Below are 17,568 nucleotides of genomic sequence, written 5' to 3' on the forward strand. Positions count from 1 at the left end.
CCATTCCTGTGACACTAGTCATAGATTCCGATGCCTCACTTCAGATTTACTGTACCCCTTGGACCTTCTCATTGACGATGAAACACAGAAATTGCATCGGAATTAAATACAAAAGGCACAATTCCGACTTAAGTACAAGAAGTCTGACTCTTCTGACTGTTTTGAACTATTCCTGGGACATTAGTTATAGATTCCGATGCTTCACTTCAGGTTTACTGTAACCCTCTGACATTCTTATTGACGATGAATCACAGAAATTGCATCGGAATTAAATACAATAGGCACATTGCCGACTAAAGAACAAGAAGACTGACTCTTATTTTGTTTATGTTTTGAACCATTCCTGTGACACTAGTTATAGATTCCAATGCTTCACTTCAGGTTTACTGTATCCCTTGGACCTTCTTCTTGACGATGAAACACAGAAATTGCATCGGAATTAAATAGAAAAGGCACAATGCTGACTTAAGTACAAGAAGACTGACTCTTCTTACTGTCTATGTTTGAACCATTCCTGTGACACTAGTCATAGATTCCGATGCTTCACTCCAGGTTGACTGTATCCCTTGGACCTTGTTATTGACGATGAAACAAAGAAATTGCTTCGGAATTAAATACGAAAGGCACAATGCCAACTTAAGTACAAGAAGACTGACTCTTCCCACTGTCTGTGTTTTGAACCATTCCTGTGACACTAGTTATAGATTCCGATGCATCACTTCATGTTTGCTGTATCCCTCTGACCCTCTTATTGACGTTGAAACACAGAAATTGCTTTGGAATTAAATACAAAAGGCACAATGCCAACTTAAGTACAAGTAGACTGACTCTTCGCACTGTCTATGTTTTGAACTAATCCTGTGATGCAAGTTACAGATTCCGATGCTTCACTTCAGGTTTACTGTATCCCTCTGACCTTCGTATTGGCGATGAAACACAGATATTGCATCGGAATTAGATAGAAAAGGCACAATGCCGACTTAAATACAAGAAGACTGACTCTCCTTTCTGACTAAGTTTTGAACCATTCCTGTGTCAGTAGTTGTAGATTCAGATGAATCACTTTAGGGTTACTGTATCCCTTGGACCTTCTTATTGACGATGAAACACAGAAATTGCATCGGAATTAAATACAAAAGGCACAATGCCGACCTAAGTACAAGAAGACTGACTCTTCCTACTGTCTATGTTTTGAACCATTCCTGTGACACTAGTTATAGATTCCGATGCTACACTTCAGATTTACTGTATCCCTCTGACTTTCTTATTGACGATGAAACACAGAAATTGCATCGGAATTAAATACAAAAGGCACAACGCCGACTTAAGTACAAGACGACTGGCTCTTCCTACTGACTGTTTTGAACCTTTCCTGTGACACTAGTTATGGATTCCGATGCTTCACTTCAGGTTTACTGTATCCCTTGGACCTTCGTATTGACGATGAAACACAGATATTGCATCGGAATTAATTACAAAACGCACAATGCCGACTTAAGTACAAGAAGACTGACTCTTATTACTGACTATGTTTTGAACCATTCCTGTGACACTAGTTATAGATTCCGATGAATCACCTCAGGTTTACTGTATCCCTTGGACCTTCTTATTGAAGTTGAAATACAGAATTTGCATCGGAAATAAATACAAAAGGCACAATACCGACTTAAGGACAAGAAGACTGACTCTTCTTACTGACTATGTTTTGAACCATTCGTGTGACACTAGTTATAGATTCCGATGCTTCACTTCAGGTTTACTGTATCCCTCTGACCTTCTTATTGACGATGAAACACAGAAATCGCATCGGAATGAAATACAAAAGGCACAATGCCGACCTATGTACTTGTAGACTGACTCTTCCTACTGTCTATGTTTAGAAGATTCCTGTGACACTAGTTATAGATTCCGATGCTTCATATCAGGTTTACTGTATCCCTTGGATCTTCATATTGACGATGAATCACAGATAGTGCATCGGAGTTAAATGCAATAGGCACAATGCCGACTTAAGTACAAGAAGACTGACTCTTCCTACTGTCTATGTTTTGAACCATTCCTGTGACACTAGTTATAGATTCCGATGCTTCACTTCAGATTTACTGTATCCCGTGGACGTTCTTATTGACTATGAAACACAGAAATTGCATCGGAATTAAATAGAAAAGGCACAATGCCGACTTAAGTACAAGCAGACTGACTCTTCTTACTGACTATGATTTGAACCACTCCTGTGACGCTAGTGACAGATTCCGATGCTTCACTTCAGGTTTGCTGTATCCCTCTGACCTTCTTATTGACGATGAAACATAGAAATCGCATCGGAATTAAATACAAAAGGCACAATATCGACTTATGTACATGTAGACTGACTCTTCCTACTGTCTATGTTTAGAAGATTCCTGTGACACTAGTTATAGATTCCGATGCTTCATTTTAGGTTTACTGTATCCCTTGGATTTTCTTATTGACGATTAATCACAGATAGTGCATCGGAGTTAAATACAATAGGCACAAAACCGACCTAAAAACAAGAAGACTGACTCTTCCTACTGTCTATGTTTTGAACCATTCCTGTGACACTAGTTATAGATTCCGATGCTTCACTTCAGGTTTACTGTATCCCTCTGACCTTCTTTTTGACGATGAAACACAGAATTAGCATCGGAAATAAATAGAAAAGGCACAATGCCGACTTAAGTACAAGAAGACTGACTCTTCTCACTGTCTATGTCTTGAACCATTCCTGTGACACTAGTCATAGATTCCGATGCCTCACTTCAGATTTACTGTACCCCTTGGACCTTCTCATTGAGGATGAAACACAGAAATTGCATCGGAATTAAATACAAAAGGCACAATTCCGACTTAAGTACAAGAAGTCTGACTCTTCTTAGTGACTGTTTTGAACTATTCCTGGGACATTAGTTATAGATTCCGATGCTTCACTTCAGGTTTACTGTATCACTCTGACCTTCATATTGACGATGAAACACAGAAATTGCATCGGAATTAAATACAAAAGGCACAATGCCGACATAAGTACAAGTAAACTGTCTCTTCTTACTGTCTATGTTTTGAACCATTCCTGTGACACTAGTTATAGATTCCGATGCTTCACTTCAGGTTTACTGTATCCCTCTGACCTTCTTATTGACGATGAAACACAGAAATTGCATCGGAATTAAATACAAAAGGCACAATGCCGAATTAAGTTCAAGAAAACTGGCTCTTCTTACTGTCTATGTTTTGAACCAGTCCTGTGACATTAGTTACAGATTCTGATGCTTCACTACAGGTTTACTGTATCCCTGTGACCTTCTTATTGACGATGAAACACAGAAATTGCATCGGAATTAAATACGAAAGGCACAATGCCGACTTAAGTACAAGTAAACTGACTCTTCTTACTGCCTATGTTTTGAACCATTCCTGTGGCACTAGTTATAGATTCCGTTGCTTCACTTCAGGTTTACTGTATTCCTCTGACCTTCATATTGACGATGAAACACAGAAATTGCTTCGGAATTAAATACAAAAGGCACAATGCCGACCTAAGTTCAAGCAAACTGACTCTTCTTACTGTCTATGCTTTGAACCATTCCTGTGACACTAGTTATAGATTCCGAAGCTTCACTTCAGGTTTACTGTATCCCTCTGACCTTCTTATTGACGATGAAACATAGAAATTGCATCGGAATTAAATACAAAGGGTACAATGCCGACTCAAGTACAAGAAGACTCGCTCTTCTTACAGTCTATGTTTTGAACCATTCCTGTGACACTAGTTATAGATTTCGATGCTGCACTTCAGGTTCACTGTATCCCTCTGACCTCCTTATTGACGATGAAACACAGAAATTGCATCGGAATTAAATACAAAACGCACAATGCCGAATTAAGGACAGGAAAACTGACTCTTCTTACTGTCTATGTTTTGAACCACTCTTGTGACACAAGTTATAGATTCCGATGCTTCACTTAAGGTTTACTGTATCCCATTGTCCTTCTTATTGACGAAGAAACACAGAAATTGCATCGGAATTAAATAGAAAAGGCACAATGCCGACTTAAGTACAAGAAAACTGACTCTTCTTACTCTCTATGATTTGAACCATTCCTGTGACACTAGTTATAGATTCCGATGCTTCACTTCAGGTTTACTGTATCCCTCTGACCTTCTTATTGACGACGAAACACAGAAATTCCATCGGAATTAAATACAAAAGGCACAATGCCTACTTAAGTACAAGAAAACTGATTCTTCTTTCTGTCTATGTTTTGAACCATTCCTGTGACACTAGTTATAGATTCCGATGCTTCACTTCAAGTTTACTGTATCCCTCCGACCTTCTTATTGGCGATGAATCACAGAAATTGCATCGGAATTTAATACAAAGGGCACAATGCCGACCTAAGTACAAGAAAACCGACTCTTCTTACTGTCTATGTTTGAACCATTCCTGTGACACTAGTTATAGATTCCGATGCTTCACTTCAGGTTTACTGTATCCCTCTGACCTTGTTATTGACGATGAAACACAGAAATTCCATCGGTATTAAATACAAAAGGCACAATGCCGACTTAGGTACAAGAAAACTGACTCTCCTTACTTTCTATGTTTTGAACCATTCCTGTGACACTAGTTATAGATTTCCATGCTTCACTTCAGGTTTACTGTATCCCTCTCACCTTCTTATTGACGATGAAACACAGACATTGCATCGGAATTCTATACAAAAGGCACAATGCCGACTTAAGTACAAGAAAACTGACTCTTCTTACTGTCTATGCTTTGAACCATTCCTGTGACACTAGTTATAGATTCCGATGCTTCACTTCAGGTTTACTGTATCCCTCTGATCTTCTTATTGACGATGAAACACAGAAATTGCATCGGAATTCTATACAAAAGGCACAATGCCGACTTAGGTACAAGAAACCTGGCTCTTCTTACTGTCTATGTTTTGAACCATTCCTCTGACACTACTTATAGATTCCGATGCTTCACTTCAGGTTTATTGTATCCCTCTGACCTTCTTATTGACAATGAAACACAGAAATTGCATCGGAATTAAATACAAAAATCACAATGCCGACTTAAGTACAAGAAAACTGACTCATCTTACTGTCTATGTATTGAACCATTCCTGTGACACTAGTTATAGATTCCGATGCTTCACTTCAGGTTTACTGTATCCCTCTGACCTTCTTATTGACGACGAAACACAGAAATTGCATCGGAATTCAATTGAAAATTCACAATGATTACTTATGTACAAGAAAACTGATTCTTCTTACTGTCTATGTTTTGAACCATTCCTCTGACACTGGTTATAGATTCCGATGCTTCACTTCAGGTTTACTGTATCCCTCTGACCTTCTTATTGACGACGTAACACAGAAATTGCATCGGAATTCAATTGAAAAGGCACAATGCCTACTTAATTACAAGAAAAGTGCTTCTTCTTACTGTCTATGTTTTGAACCATTCCTGTGACACTAGTTATAGATTCCGATGCTTCACTTCAGGTTTACTGTATCCCTCCGACCTTCTTATTGACGATGAAACACAGAAATTGCATCGGAATTAAATACAACGGGCACAATGCCGACCTAAGTACAAGAAAACCGACTCTTCTTACTGTCTATGTTTGAACCATTCCTCTGACACTAGTTAAAGATTCCGATGCTTCATTTCAGGTTTATTGTGTCCCTCTGACCTTCTTATTGATAATGAAACACAGAAATTGCATCGGAATTAAATACAAAAATCACAATGCCGACTTAAGTACAAGAAAACTGACTCTTCTTACTGTCTATGTTTTGAACCATTCCTGTGACACTAGTTATAGATTCCGATGCTTCACTTCAGGTTTACTGTATCCCTCTGACTTTCTTATTGACGATGAAACGCATAAATTTCATCGGAATTAAATAGAAAAGGCACAATGCCAACTGAAGTACAAGAAAACTGACCCTTCTTACTGTCTATGTTTTGAACCATTCCTGTGACACTAGTTATAGATTCCGATGCTTCACATCAGGTTTACTGTATTCCTATGACCTTCTTAATCGCGATGGAACACAGAAATTTCATCGGAATTAAATACAAAAGGCACAATGCCGACATAAGTACATGAAAACTGACTCTTCTTACTGTCTTTGTTTTGAACCATTCTTGTGATACTAGTAATAGATTCCGATGCTTCACTTCAGGTTTACTGTATCCCTGTGACCTTCTTATTGACGAAGAAACACAGAAATTGCATCGGAATTAAATACGAAAGGCACAATGCCGACTTAAGTACAAGTAAACTGACTCTTCTTACTGTCTATGTTTTGAACCATTCCTGTGGCACTAGTTATAGATTCCGTTGCTTCACTTCAGATTTACAGTATTCCTCTGACCTTCATATTGACGATGAAACACAGAAATTGCTTCGGAATTAAATACAAAAGGCACAATGCCGACTTGTGTTCAAGCAAACTGACTCTTCTTACTGTCTATGTTTTGAACCACTCCTGTGACACAAGTTATAGATTCCGATGCTTCACTTCAGGTTTACTGTATCCCATTGACCTTCTTATTGACGATGAAACACAGAAATTGCATCGGAATTAAATAAAAAAGGCACAATGCCGACTTAAGTACAAGAAAACTGACTCTTCTTACTCTCTATGATTTGAACCATTCCTGTGACACTAGTTATAGATTCCGATGCTTCACTTCAGGTTTACTGTATCCCTCTGACCTTCTTATTGACAACGAAACACAGAAATTGCATCGGAATTCAATAGAAAAGGCACAATGCCTACTTAAGTACAAGAAATCTGATTCTTCTTTCTGTCTATGTTTTGAACCATTCCTGTGACACTAGTTATAGATTCCGATGCTTCACTTCAAGTTTACTGTATCCCTCCGACCTTCTTATTGGCGATGAAACACAGAAATTGCATCGGAATTAAATACAAAGGGCACAATGCCGACCTAAGTACAAGAAAACCGTCTCTTCTTACTGTCTATGTTTGAACCATGCCTGTGACACTAGTTATAGATTCCGATGCTTCACTTCAGGTTTACTGTATCCCTCTGACCTTCTTATTGACGATGAAACACAGAAATTCCATCGGTATTAAATACAAAAGGCACAGTGCCGACTTAGGTACAAGAAAACTGACTCTCCTTACTTTCTATGTTTTGAACCATTTCTGTGACACTAGTTATAGATTTCCATGCTTCACTTCAGGTTTACTGTATCCCTCTGACCTTTTTATTGACGATGAAACACAGAAATTGCATCGGAATTCTATACAAAAGGCACAATGCCGACTTAAGTACAAGAAATATGACTCTTCTTACTGTCTATGCTTTGAACCATTCCTGTGACACTAGTTATAGATTCCGATGCTTCACTTCAGGTTTACTGTATCCCTCTGATCTTCTTATTGACGATGAAACACAGAAATTGCATCGGAATTCTATACAAAAGGCACAATGCCGACTTAGGTACAAGAAACCTGGCTCTTCTTACTGTCTATGTTTTGAACCATTCCTCTGACACTAGTTATAGATTCCGATGCTTCACTTCAGGTTTATTGTATCCCTCTGACCTTCTTATTGACAATGAAGCACAGAAATTGCATCGGAATTAAATACAAAAATCACAATGCCGACTTAAGTACAAGAAAACTGACTCATCTTACTGTCTATGTATTGAACCATTCCTGTGACACTAGTTATAGATTCCGATGCTTCACTTCAGGTTTACTGTATCCCTCTGACCTTCTTATTGACGACGAAACACAGAAATTGCATCGGAATTCAATTGAAAATTCACAATGCCTACTTATGTACAAGAAAACTGATTCTTCTTACTGTCTATGTTTTGAACCATTCCTCTGACACTAGTTATAGATTCCGATGCTTCACTTCAGGTTTACTGTATCCCTCTGACCTTCTTATTGACGACGTAACACAGAAATTGCATCGGAATTCAATTGAAAAGGCACAATGCCTACTTAATTACAAGAAAAGTGCTTCTTCTTACTGTCTATGTTTTGAACCATTCCTGTGACACTAGTTATAGATTCCGATGCTTCACTTCAGGTTTACTGTATCCCTCCGACCTTCTTATTGACGATGAAACACAGAAATTGCATCGGAATTAAATACAACGGGCACAATGCCGACCTAAGTACAAGAAAACCGACTCTTCTTACTGTCTATGTTTGAACCATTCCTCTGACACTAGTTAAAGATTCCGATGCTTCATTTCAGGTTTATTGTGTCCCTCTGACCTTCTTATTGATAATGAAACACAGAAATTGCATCGGAATTAAATACAAAAATCACAATGCCGACTTAAGTACAAGAAAACTGACTCTTCTTACTGTCTATGTTTTGAACCATTCCTGTGACACTAGTTATAGATTCCGATGCTTCACTTCAGGTTTACTGTATCCCTCTGACTTTCTTATTGACGATGAAACGCATAAATTTCATCGGAATTAAATAGAAAAGGCACAATGCCAACTGAAGTACAAGAAAACTGACCCTTCTTACTGTCTATGTTTTGAACCATTCCTGTGACACTAGTTATAGATTCCGATGCTTCACATCAGGTTTACTGTATTCCTATGACCTTCTTATTCGCGATGAAACACAGAAATTTCATCGGAATTAAATACAAAAGGCACAATGCCGACATAAGTACATGAAAACTGACTCTTCTTACTGTCTTTGTTTTGAACCATTCTTGTGACACTAGTAATAGATTCCGATGCTTCACTTCAGGTTTACTGTATCCCTGTGACCTTCTTATTGACGATGAAACACAGAAATTGCATTGGAATTAAATACGAAAGGCACAATGCCGACTTAAGTACAAGTAAACTGACTCTTCTTACTGTCTATGTTTTGAACCATTCCTGTGGCACTAGTTATAGATTCCGTTGCTTCACTTCAGATTTACAGTATTCCTCTGACCTTCATATTGACGATGAAACACAGAAATTGCTTCGGAATTAAATACAAAAGGCACAATGGCGACTTGAGTTCAAGCAAACTGACTCTTCTTACTGTCTATGTTTTGAACCACTCCTGTGACACAAGTTATAGATTCCGATGCTTCACTTCAGGTTTACTGTATCCCATTGACCTTCTTATTGACGATGAAACACAGAAATTGCATCGGAATTAAATAAAAAAGGCACAATGCCGACTTAAGTACAAGAAAACTGACTCTTCTTACTCTCTATGATTTGAACCATTCCTGTGACACTAGTTATAGTTTCCGATGCTTCACTTCAGGTTTACTGTATCCCTCTGACCTTCTTATTGACAACGAAACACAGAAATTGCATCGGAATTCAATAGAAAAGGCACAATGCCTACTTAAGTACAAGAAAACTGATTCTTCTTTCTGTCTATGTTTTGAACCATTCCTGTGACACTAGTTATAGATTCCGATGCTTCACTTCAAGTTTACTGTATCCCTCCGACCTTCTTATTGGCGATGAATCACAGAAATTGCATCGGAATTTAATACAAAGGGCACAATGCCGACCTAAGTACAAGAAAACCGACTCTTCTTACTGTCTATGTTTGAACCATTCCTGTGACACTAGTTATAGATTCCGATGCTTCACTTCAGGTTTACTGTATCCCTCTGACCTTGTTATTGACGATGAAACACAGAAATTCCATCGGTATTAAATACAAAAGGCACAATGCCGACTTAGGTACAAGAAAACTGACTCTCCTTACTTTCTATGTTTTGAACCATTCCTGTGACACTAGTTATAGATTTCCATGCTTCACTTCAGGTTTACTGTATCCCTCTCACCTTCTTATTGACGATGAAACACAGAAATTGCATCGGAATTCTATACAAAAGGCACAATGCCGGCTTAAGTACAGGAAAACTGACTCTTCTTACTGTCTATGCTTTGAACCATTCCTGTGACACTAGTTATAGATTCAGATGCTTCACTTCAGGTTCACTGTATCCCTCTGACCTTTTTATTGACAATGAAACACAGAAATTGCATCGGAATTAAATACAAAAGGCACAATGCCGACTCAAGTACAAGAAGGCTGGCTCATCTTACTGTCTATGTTTTGAACCATTCCTGTGACACTAGTTATAGATTCCGATGCTGCACTTCAGGTTCGCTGTATCCCTCTGACCTCCTTATTGACGATGAAAAACAGAAATTGCATCGGAATTAAATACAAAACGCACAATGCCGACTTAAGAACAGGAAAACTGACTCTTCTTACTGTCTATGTTTTGAACCACTCCTGTGACACAAGTTATAGATTCCGATGCTTCACTTCAGGTTTACTGTATCCCATTGACCTTCTTATTGACGATGAAACACAGAAATTGCATCGGAATTAAATAAAAAAGGCACAATGCCGACTTAAGTACAAGAAAACTGACTCTTCTTACTCTCTATGATTTGAACCATTCCTGTGACACTAGTTATAGATTCCGATGCTTCACTTCAGGTTTACTGTATCCCTCTGACCTTCTTATTGACAACGAAACACAGAAATTGCATCGGAATTCAATAGAAAAGGCACAATGCCTACTTAAGTACAAGAAAACTGATTCTTCTTTCTGTCTATGTTTTGAACCATTCCTGTGACACTAGTTATAGATTCCGATGCTTCACTTCAAGTTTACTGTATCCCTCCGACCTTCTTATTGGCGATGAAACACAGAAATTGCATCGGAATTAAATACAAAGGGCACAATGCCGACCTAAGTACAAGAAAACCGTCTCTTCTTACTGTCTATGTTTGAACCATGCCTGTGACACTAGTTATAGATTCCGATGCTTCACTTCAGGTTTACTGTATCCCTCTGACCTTCTTATTGACGATGAAACACAGAAATTCCATCGGTATTAAATACAAAAGGCACAGTGCCGACTTAGGTACAAGAAAACTGACTCTCCTTACTTTCTATGTTTTGTACCATTTCTGTGACACTAGTTATAGATTTCCATGCTTCACTTCAGGTTTACTGTATCCCTCTGACCTTCTTATTGACGATGAAACACAGAAATTGCATCGGAATTCTATACAAAAGGCACAATGCCGACTTAAGTACAAGAAAACTGACTCTTCTTACTGTCTATGCTTTGAACCATTCCTGTGACACTAGTTATAGATTCCGATGCTTCACTTCAGGTTTACTGTATCCCTCTGATCTTCTTATTGACGATGAAACACAGAAATTGCATCGGAATTCTATACAAAAGGCACAATGCCGACTTAGGTACAAGAAACCTGGCTCTTCTTACTGTCTATGTTTTGAACCATTCCTCTGACACTACTTATAGATTCCGATGCTTCACTTCAGGTTTATTGTATCCCTCTGACCTTCTTATTGACAATGAAACACAGAAATTGCATCGGAATTAAATACAAAAATCACAATGCCGACTTAAGTACAAGAAAACTGACTCATCTTACTGTCTATGTATTGAACCATTCCTGTGACACTAGTTATAGATTCCGATGCTTCACTTCAGGTTTACTGTATCCCTCTGACCTTCTTATTGACGACGAAACACAGAAATTGCATCGGAATTCAATTGAAAATTCACAATGCCTACTTATGTACAAGAAAACTGATTCTTCTTACTGTCTATGTTTTGAACCATTCCTCTGACACTGGTTATAGATTCCGATGCTTCACTTCAGGTTTACTGTATCCCTCTGACCTTCTTATTGACGACGTAACACAGAAATTGCATCGGAATTCAATTGAAAAGGCACAATGCCTACTTAATTACAAGAAAAGTGCTTCTTCTTACTGTCTATGTTTTGAACCATTCCTGTGACACTAGTTATAGATTCCGATGCTTCACTTCAGGTTTACTGTATCCCTCCGACCTTCTTATTGACGATGAAACACAGAAATTGCATCGGAATTAAATACAACGGGCACAATGCCGACCTAAGTACAAGAAAACCGACTCTTCTTACTGTCTATGTTTGAACCATTCCTCTGACACTAGTTAAAGATTCCGATGCTTCATTTCAGGTTTATTGTGTCCCTCTGACCTTCTTATTGATAATGAAACACAGAAATTGCATCGGAATTAAATACAAAAATCACAATGCCGACTTAAGTACAAGAAAACTGACTCTTCTTACTGTCTATGTTTTGAACCATTCCTGTGACACTAGTTATAGATTCCGATGCTTCACTTCAGGTTTACTGTATCCCTCTGACTTTCTTATTGACGATGAAACGCATAAATTTCATCGGAATTAAATAGAAAAGGCACAATGCCAACTGAAGTACAAGAAAACTGACCCTTCTTACTGTCTATGTTTTGAACCATTCCTGTGACACTAGTTATAGATTCCGATGCTTCACATCAGGTTTACTGTATTCCTATGACCTTCTTAATCGCGATGGAACACAGAAATTTCATCGGAATTAAATACAAAAGGCACAATGAAGACATAAGTACATGAAAACTGACTCTTCTTACTGTCTTTGTTTTGAAATATTCTTGTGATACTAGTAATAGATTCCGATGCTTCACTTCAGGTTTACTGTATCCCTGTGACATTCTTATTGACGAAGAAACACAGAAATTTCATCGGAATTAAATACGAAAGGCACAATGCCGACTTAAGTACAAGTAAACTGACTCTTCTTACTGTCTATGTTTTGAACCATTCCTGTGGCACTAGTTATAGATTCCGTTGCTTCACTTCAGATTTACAGTATTCCTCTGACCTTCATATTGACGATGAAACACAGAAATTGCTTCGGAATTAAATACAAAAGGCACAATGCCGACTTGTGTTCAAGCAAACTGACTCTTCTTACTGTCTATGTTTTGAACCACTCCTGTGACACAAGTTATAGATTCCGATGCTTCACTTCAGGTTTACTGTATCCCATTGACCTTCTTATTGACGATGAAACACAGAAATTGCATCGGAATTAAATAAAAAAGGCACAATGCCGACTTAAGTACAAGAAAACTGACTCTTCTTACTCTCTATGATTTGAACCATTCCTGTGACACTAGTTATAGATTCCGATGCTTCACTTCAGGTTTACTGTATCCCTCTGACCTTCTTATTGACAACGAAACACAGAAATTGCATCGGAATTCAATAGAAAAGGCACAATGCCTACTTAAGTACAAGAAATCTGATTCTTCTTTCTGTCTATGTTTTGAACCATTCCTGTGACACTAGTTATAGATTCCGATGCTTCACTTCAAGTTTACTGTATCCCTCCGACCTTCTTATTGGCGATGAAACACAGAAATGGCATCGGAATTAAATACAAAGGGCACAATGCCGACCTAAGTACAAGAAAACCGTCTCTTCTTACTGTCTATGTTTGAACCATGCCTGTGACACTAGTTATAGATTCCGATGCTTCACTTCAGGTTTACTGTATCCCTCTGACCTTCTTATTGACGATGAAACACAGAAATTCCATCGGTATTAAATACAAAAGGCACAGTGCCGACTTAGGTACAAGAAAACTGACTCTCCTTACTTTCTATGTTTTGAACCATTTCTGTGACACTAGTTATAGATTTCCATGCTTCACTTCAGGTTTACTGTATCCCTCTGACCTTTTTATTGACGATGAAACACAGAAATTGCATCGGACTTCTATACAAAAGGCACAATGCCGACTTAAGTACAAGAAATATGACTCTTCTTACTGTCTATGCTTTGAACCATTCCTGTGGCACTAGTTATAGATTCCGATGCTTCACTTCAGGTTTACTGTATCCCTCTGATCTTCTTATTGACGATGAAACACAGAAATTGCATCGGAATTCTATACAAAAGGCACAATGCCGACTTAGGTACAAGAAACCTGGCTCTTCTTACTGTCTATGTTTTGAACCATTCCTCTGACACTAGTTATAGATTCCGATGCTTCACTTCAGGTTTATTGTATCCCTCTGACCTTCTTATTGACAATGAAACACAGAAATTGCATCGGAATTAAATACAAAAATCACAATGCCGACTTAAGTACAAGAAAACTGACTCATCTTACTGTCTATGTATTGAACCATTCCTGTGACACTAGTTATAGATTCCGATGCTTCACTTCAGGTTTACTGTATCCCTCTGACCTTCTTATTGACGACGAAACACAGAAATTGCATCGGAATTCAATTGAAAATTCACAATGCCTACTTATGTACAAGAAAACTGATTCTTCTTACTGTCTATGTTTTGAACCATTCCTCTGACACTAGTTATAGATTCCGATGCTTCACTTCAGGTTTACTGTATCCCTCTGACCTTCTTATTGACGACGTAACACAGAAATTGCATCGGAATTCAATTGAAAAGGCACAATGCCTACTTAATTACAAGAAAAGTGCTTCTTCTTACTGTCTATGTTTTGAACCATTCCTGTGACACTAGTTATAGATTCCGATGCTTCACTTCAGGTTTACTGTATCCCTCCGACCTTCTTATTGACGATGAAACACAGAAATTGCATCGGAATTAAATACAACGGGCACAATGCCGACCTAAGTACAAGAAAACCGACTCTTCTTACTGTCTATGTTTGAACCATTCCTCTGACACTAGTTAAAGATTCCGATGCTTCATTTCAGGTTTATTGTGTCCCTCTGACCTTCTTATTGATAATGAAACACAGAAATTGCATCGGAATTAAATACAAAAATCACAATGCCGACTTAAGTACAAGAAAACTGACTCTTCTTACTGTCTATGTTTTGAACCATTCCTGTGACACTAGTTATAGATTCCGATGCTTCACTTCAGGTTTACTGTATCCCTCTGACTTTCTTATTGACGATGAAACGCATAAATTTCATCGGAATTAAATAGAAAAGGCACAATGCCAACTGAAGTACAAGAAAACTGACCCTTCTTACTGTCTATGTTTTGAACCATTCCTGTGACACTAGTTATAGATTCCGATGCTTCACATCAGGTTTACTGTATTCCTATGACCTTCTTATTCGCGATGAAACACAGAAATTTCATCGGAATTAAATACAAAAGGCACAATGCCGACATAAGTACATGAAAACTGACTCTTCTTACTGTCTTTGTTTTGAACCATTCTTGTGACACTAGTAATAGATTCCGATGCTTCACTTCAGGTTTACTGTATCCCTGTGACCTTCTTATTGACGATGAAACACAGAAATTGCATTGGAATTAAATACGAAAGGCACAATGCCGACTTAAGTACAAGTAAACTGACTCTTCTTACTGTCTATGTTTTGAACCATTCCTGTGGCACTAGTTATAGATTCCGTTGCTTCACTTCAGATTTACAGTATTCCTCTGACCTTCATATTGACGATGAAACACAGAAATTGCTTCGGAATTAAATACAAAAGGCACAATGGCGACTTGAGTTCAAGCAAACTGACTCTTCTTACTGTCTATGTTTTGAACCACTCCTGTGACACAAGTTATAGATTCCGATGCTTCACTTCAGGTTTACTGTATCCCATTGACCTTCTTATTGACGATGAAACACAGAAATTGCATCGGAATTAAATAAAAAAGGCACAATGCCGACTTAAGTACAAGAAAACTGACTCTTCTTACTCTCTATGATTTGAACCATTCCTGTGACACTAGTTATAGATTCCGATGCTTCACTTCAGGTTTACTGTATCCCTCTGACCTTCTTATTGACAACGAAACACAGAAATTGCATCGGAATTCAATAGAAAAGGCACAATGCCTACTTAAGTACAAGAAAACTGATTCTTCTTTCTGACTATGTTTTGAACCATTCCTGTGACACTAGTTATAGATTCCGATGCTTCACTTCAAGTTTACTGTATCCCTCCGACCTTCTTATTGGCGATGAAACACAGAAATTGCATCGGAATTAAATACAAAGGGCACAATGCCGACCTAAGTACAAGAAAACCGTCTCTTCTTACTGTCTATGTTTGAACCATGCCTGTGACACTAGTTATAGATTCCGATGCTTCACTTCAGGTTTACTGTATCCCTCTGACCTTCTTATTGACGATGAAACACAGAAATTCCATCGGTATTAAATACAAAAGGCACAGTGCCGACTTAGGTACAAGAAAACTGACTCTCCTTACTTTCTATGTTTTGAACCATTTCTGTGACACTAGTTATAGATTTCCATGCTTCACTTCAGGTTTACTGTATCCCTCTGACCTTCTTATTGACGATGAAACACAGAAATTGCATCGGAATTCTATACAAAAGGCACAATGCCGACTTAAGTACAAGAAAACTGACTCTTCTTACTGCCTATGCTTTGAACCATTCCTGTGACACTAGTTATAGATTCCGATGCTTCACTTCAGGTTTACTGTATCCCTCTGATCTTCTTATTGACGATTAAACACAGAAATTGCATCGGAATTCTATACAAAGGGCACAATGCCGACTTAGGTACAAGAAACCTGGCTCTTCTTACTGTCTATGTTTTGAACCATTCCTCTGACACTAGTTATAGATTCCGATGCTTCACTTCAGGTTTATTGTATCCCTCTGACCTTCTTATTGACAATGAAACACAGAAATTGCATCGGAATTCAATTGAAAATTCACAATGCCTACTTATGTACAAGAAAACTGACTCTTCTTACTGCCTATGCTTTGAACCATTCCTGTGACACTAGTTATAGATTCCGATGCTTCACTTCAGGTTTACTGTATCCCTCTGATCTTCTTATTGACGATTAAACACAGAAATTGCATCGGAATTCTATACAAAGGGCACAATGCCGACTTAGGTACAAGAAACCTGGCTCTTCTTACTGTCTATGTTTTGAACCATTCCTCTGACACTAGTTATAGATTCCGATGCTTCACATCAGGTTTACTGTATTCCTATGACCTTCTTATTCGCGATGAAACACAGAAATTTCATCGGAATTTAATACAAAAGGCACAATGCCGACATAAGTACATGAAAACTGACTCTTCTTACTGTCTTTGTTTTTAACCATTCTTGTGACACTAGTAATAGATTCCGATGCTTCACTTCAGGTTTACTGTATCCCTGTGACCTTCTTATTGACGATGAAACACAGAAATTGCATCGGAATTAAATACGAAAGGCACAATGCCGACTTAAGTACAAGTAAACTGACTCTTCTTACTGTCTATGTTTTGAACCATTCCTGTGGCACTAGTTATAGATTCCGTTGCTTCACTTCAGATTTACAGTATTCCTCTGACCTTCATATTGACGATGAAACACAGAAATTGCTTCGGAATTAAATACAAAAGGCACAATGCCGACTTGAGTTCAAGCAAACTGACTCTTCTTACTGTCTATGTTTTGAACCATTCCTGTGACACTAGTTATAGATTCCGAAGCTTCACTTCAGGTTTACTGTATCCCTCTGACCTTCTTATTGACGATGAAACACAGAATTGCATCGGAATTAAATACAAAAGGCTCAATGCCGACTCAAGTACAAGAAGACTGGCTCTTCTTACAGTCTATGTTTTGAACCATTCCTGTGACTCTAGTTATAGATTCCGATGCTTCACTTCCGGTTCA

This window comes from Schistocerca americana, chromosome 3, assembly GCF_021461395.2.
Source record: "Schistocerca americana isolate TAMUIC-IGC-003095 chromosome 3, iqSchAmer2.1, whole genome shotgun sequence".
NCBI lineage: Eukaryota > Metazoa > Arthropoda > Insecta > Orthoptera > Acrididae > Schistocerca > Schistocerca americana.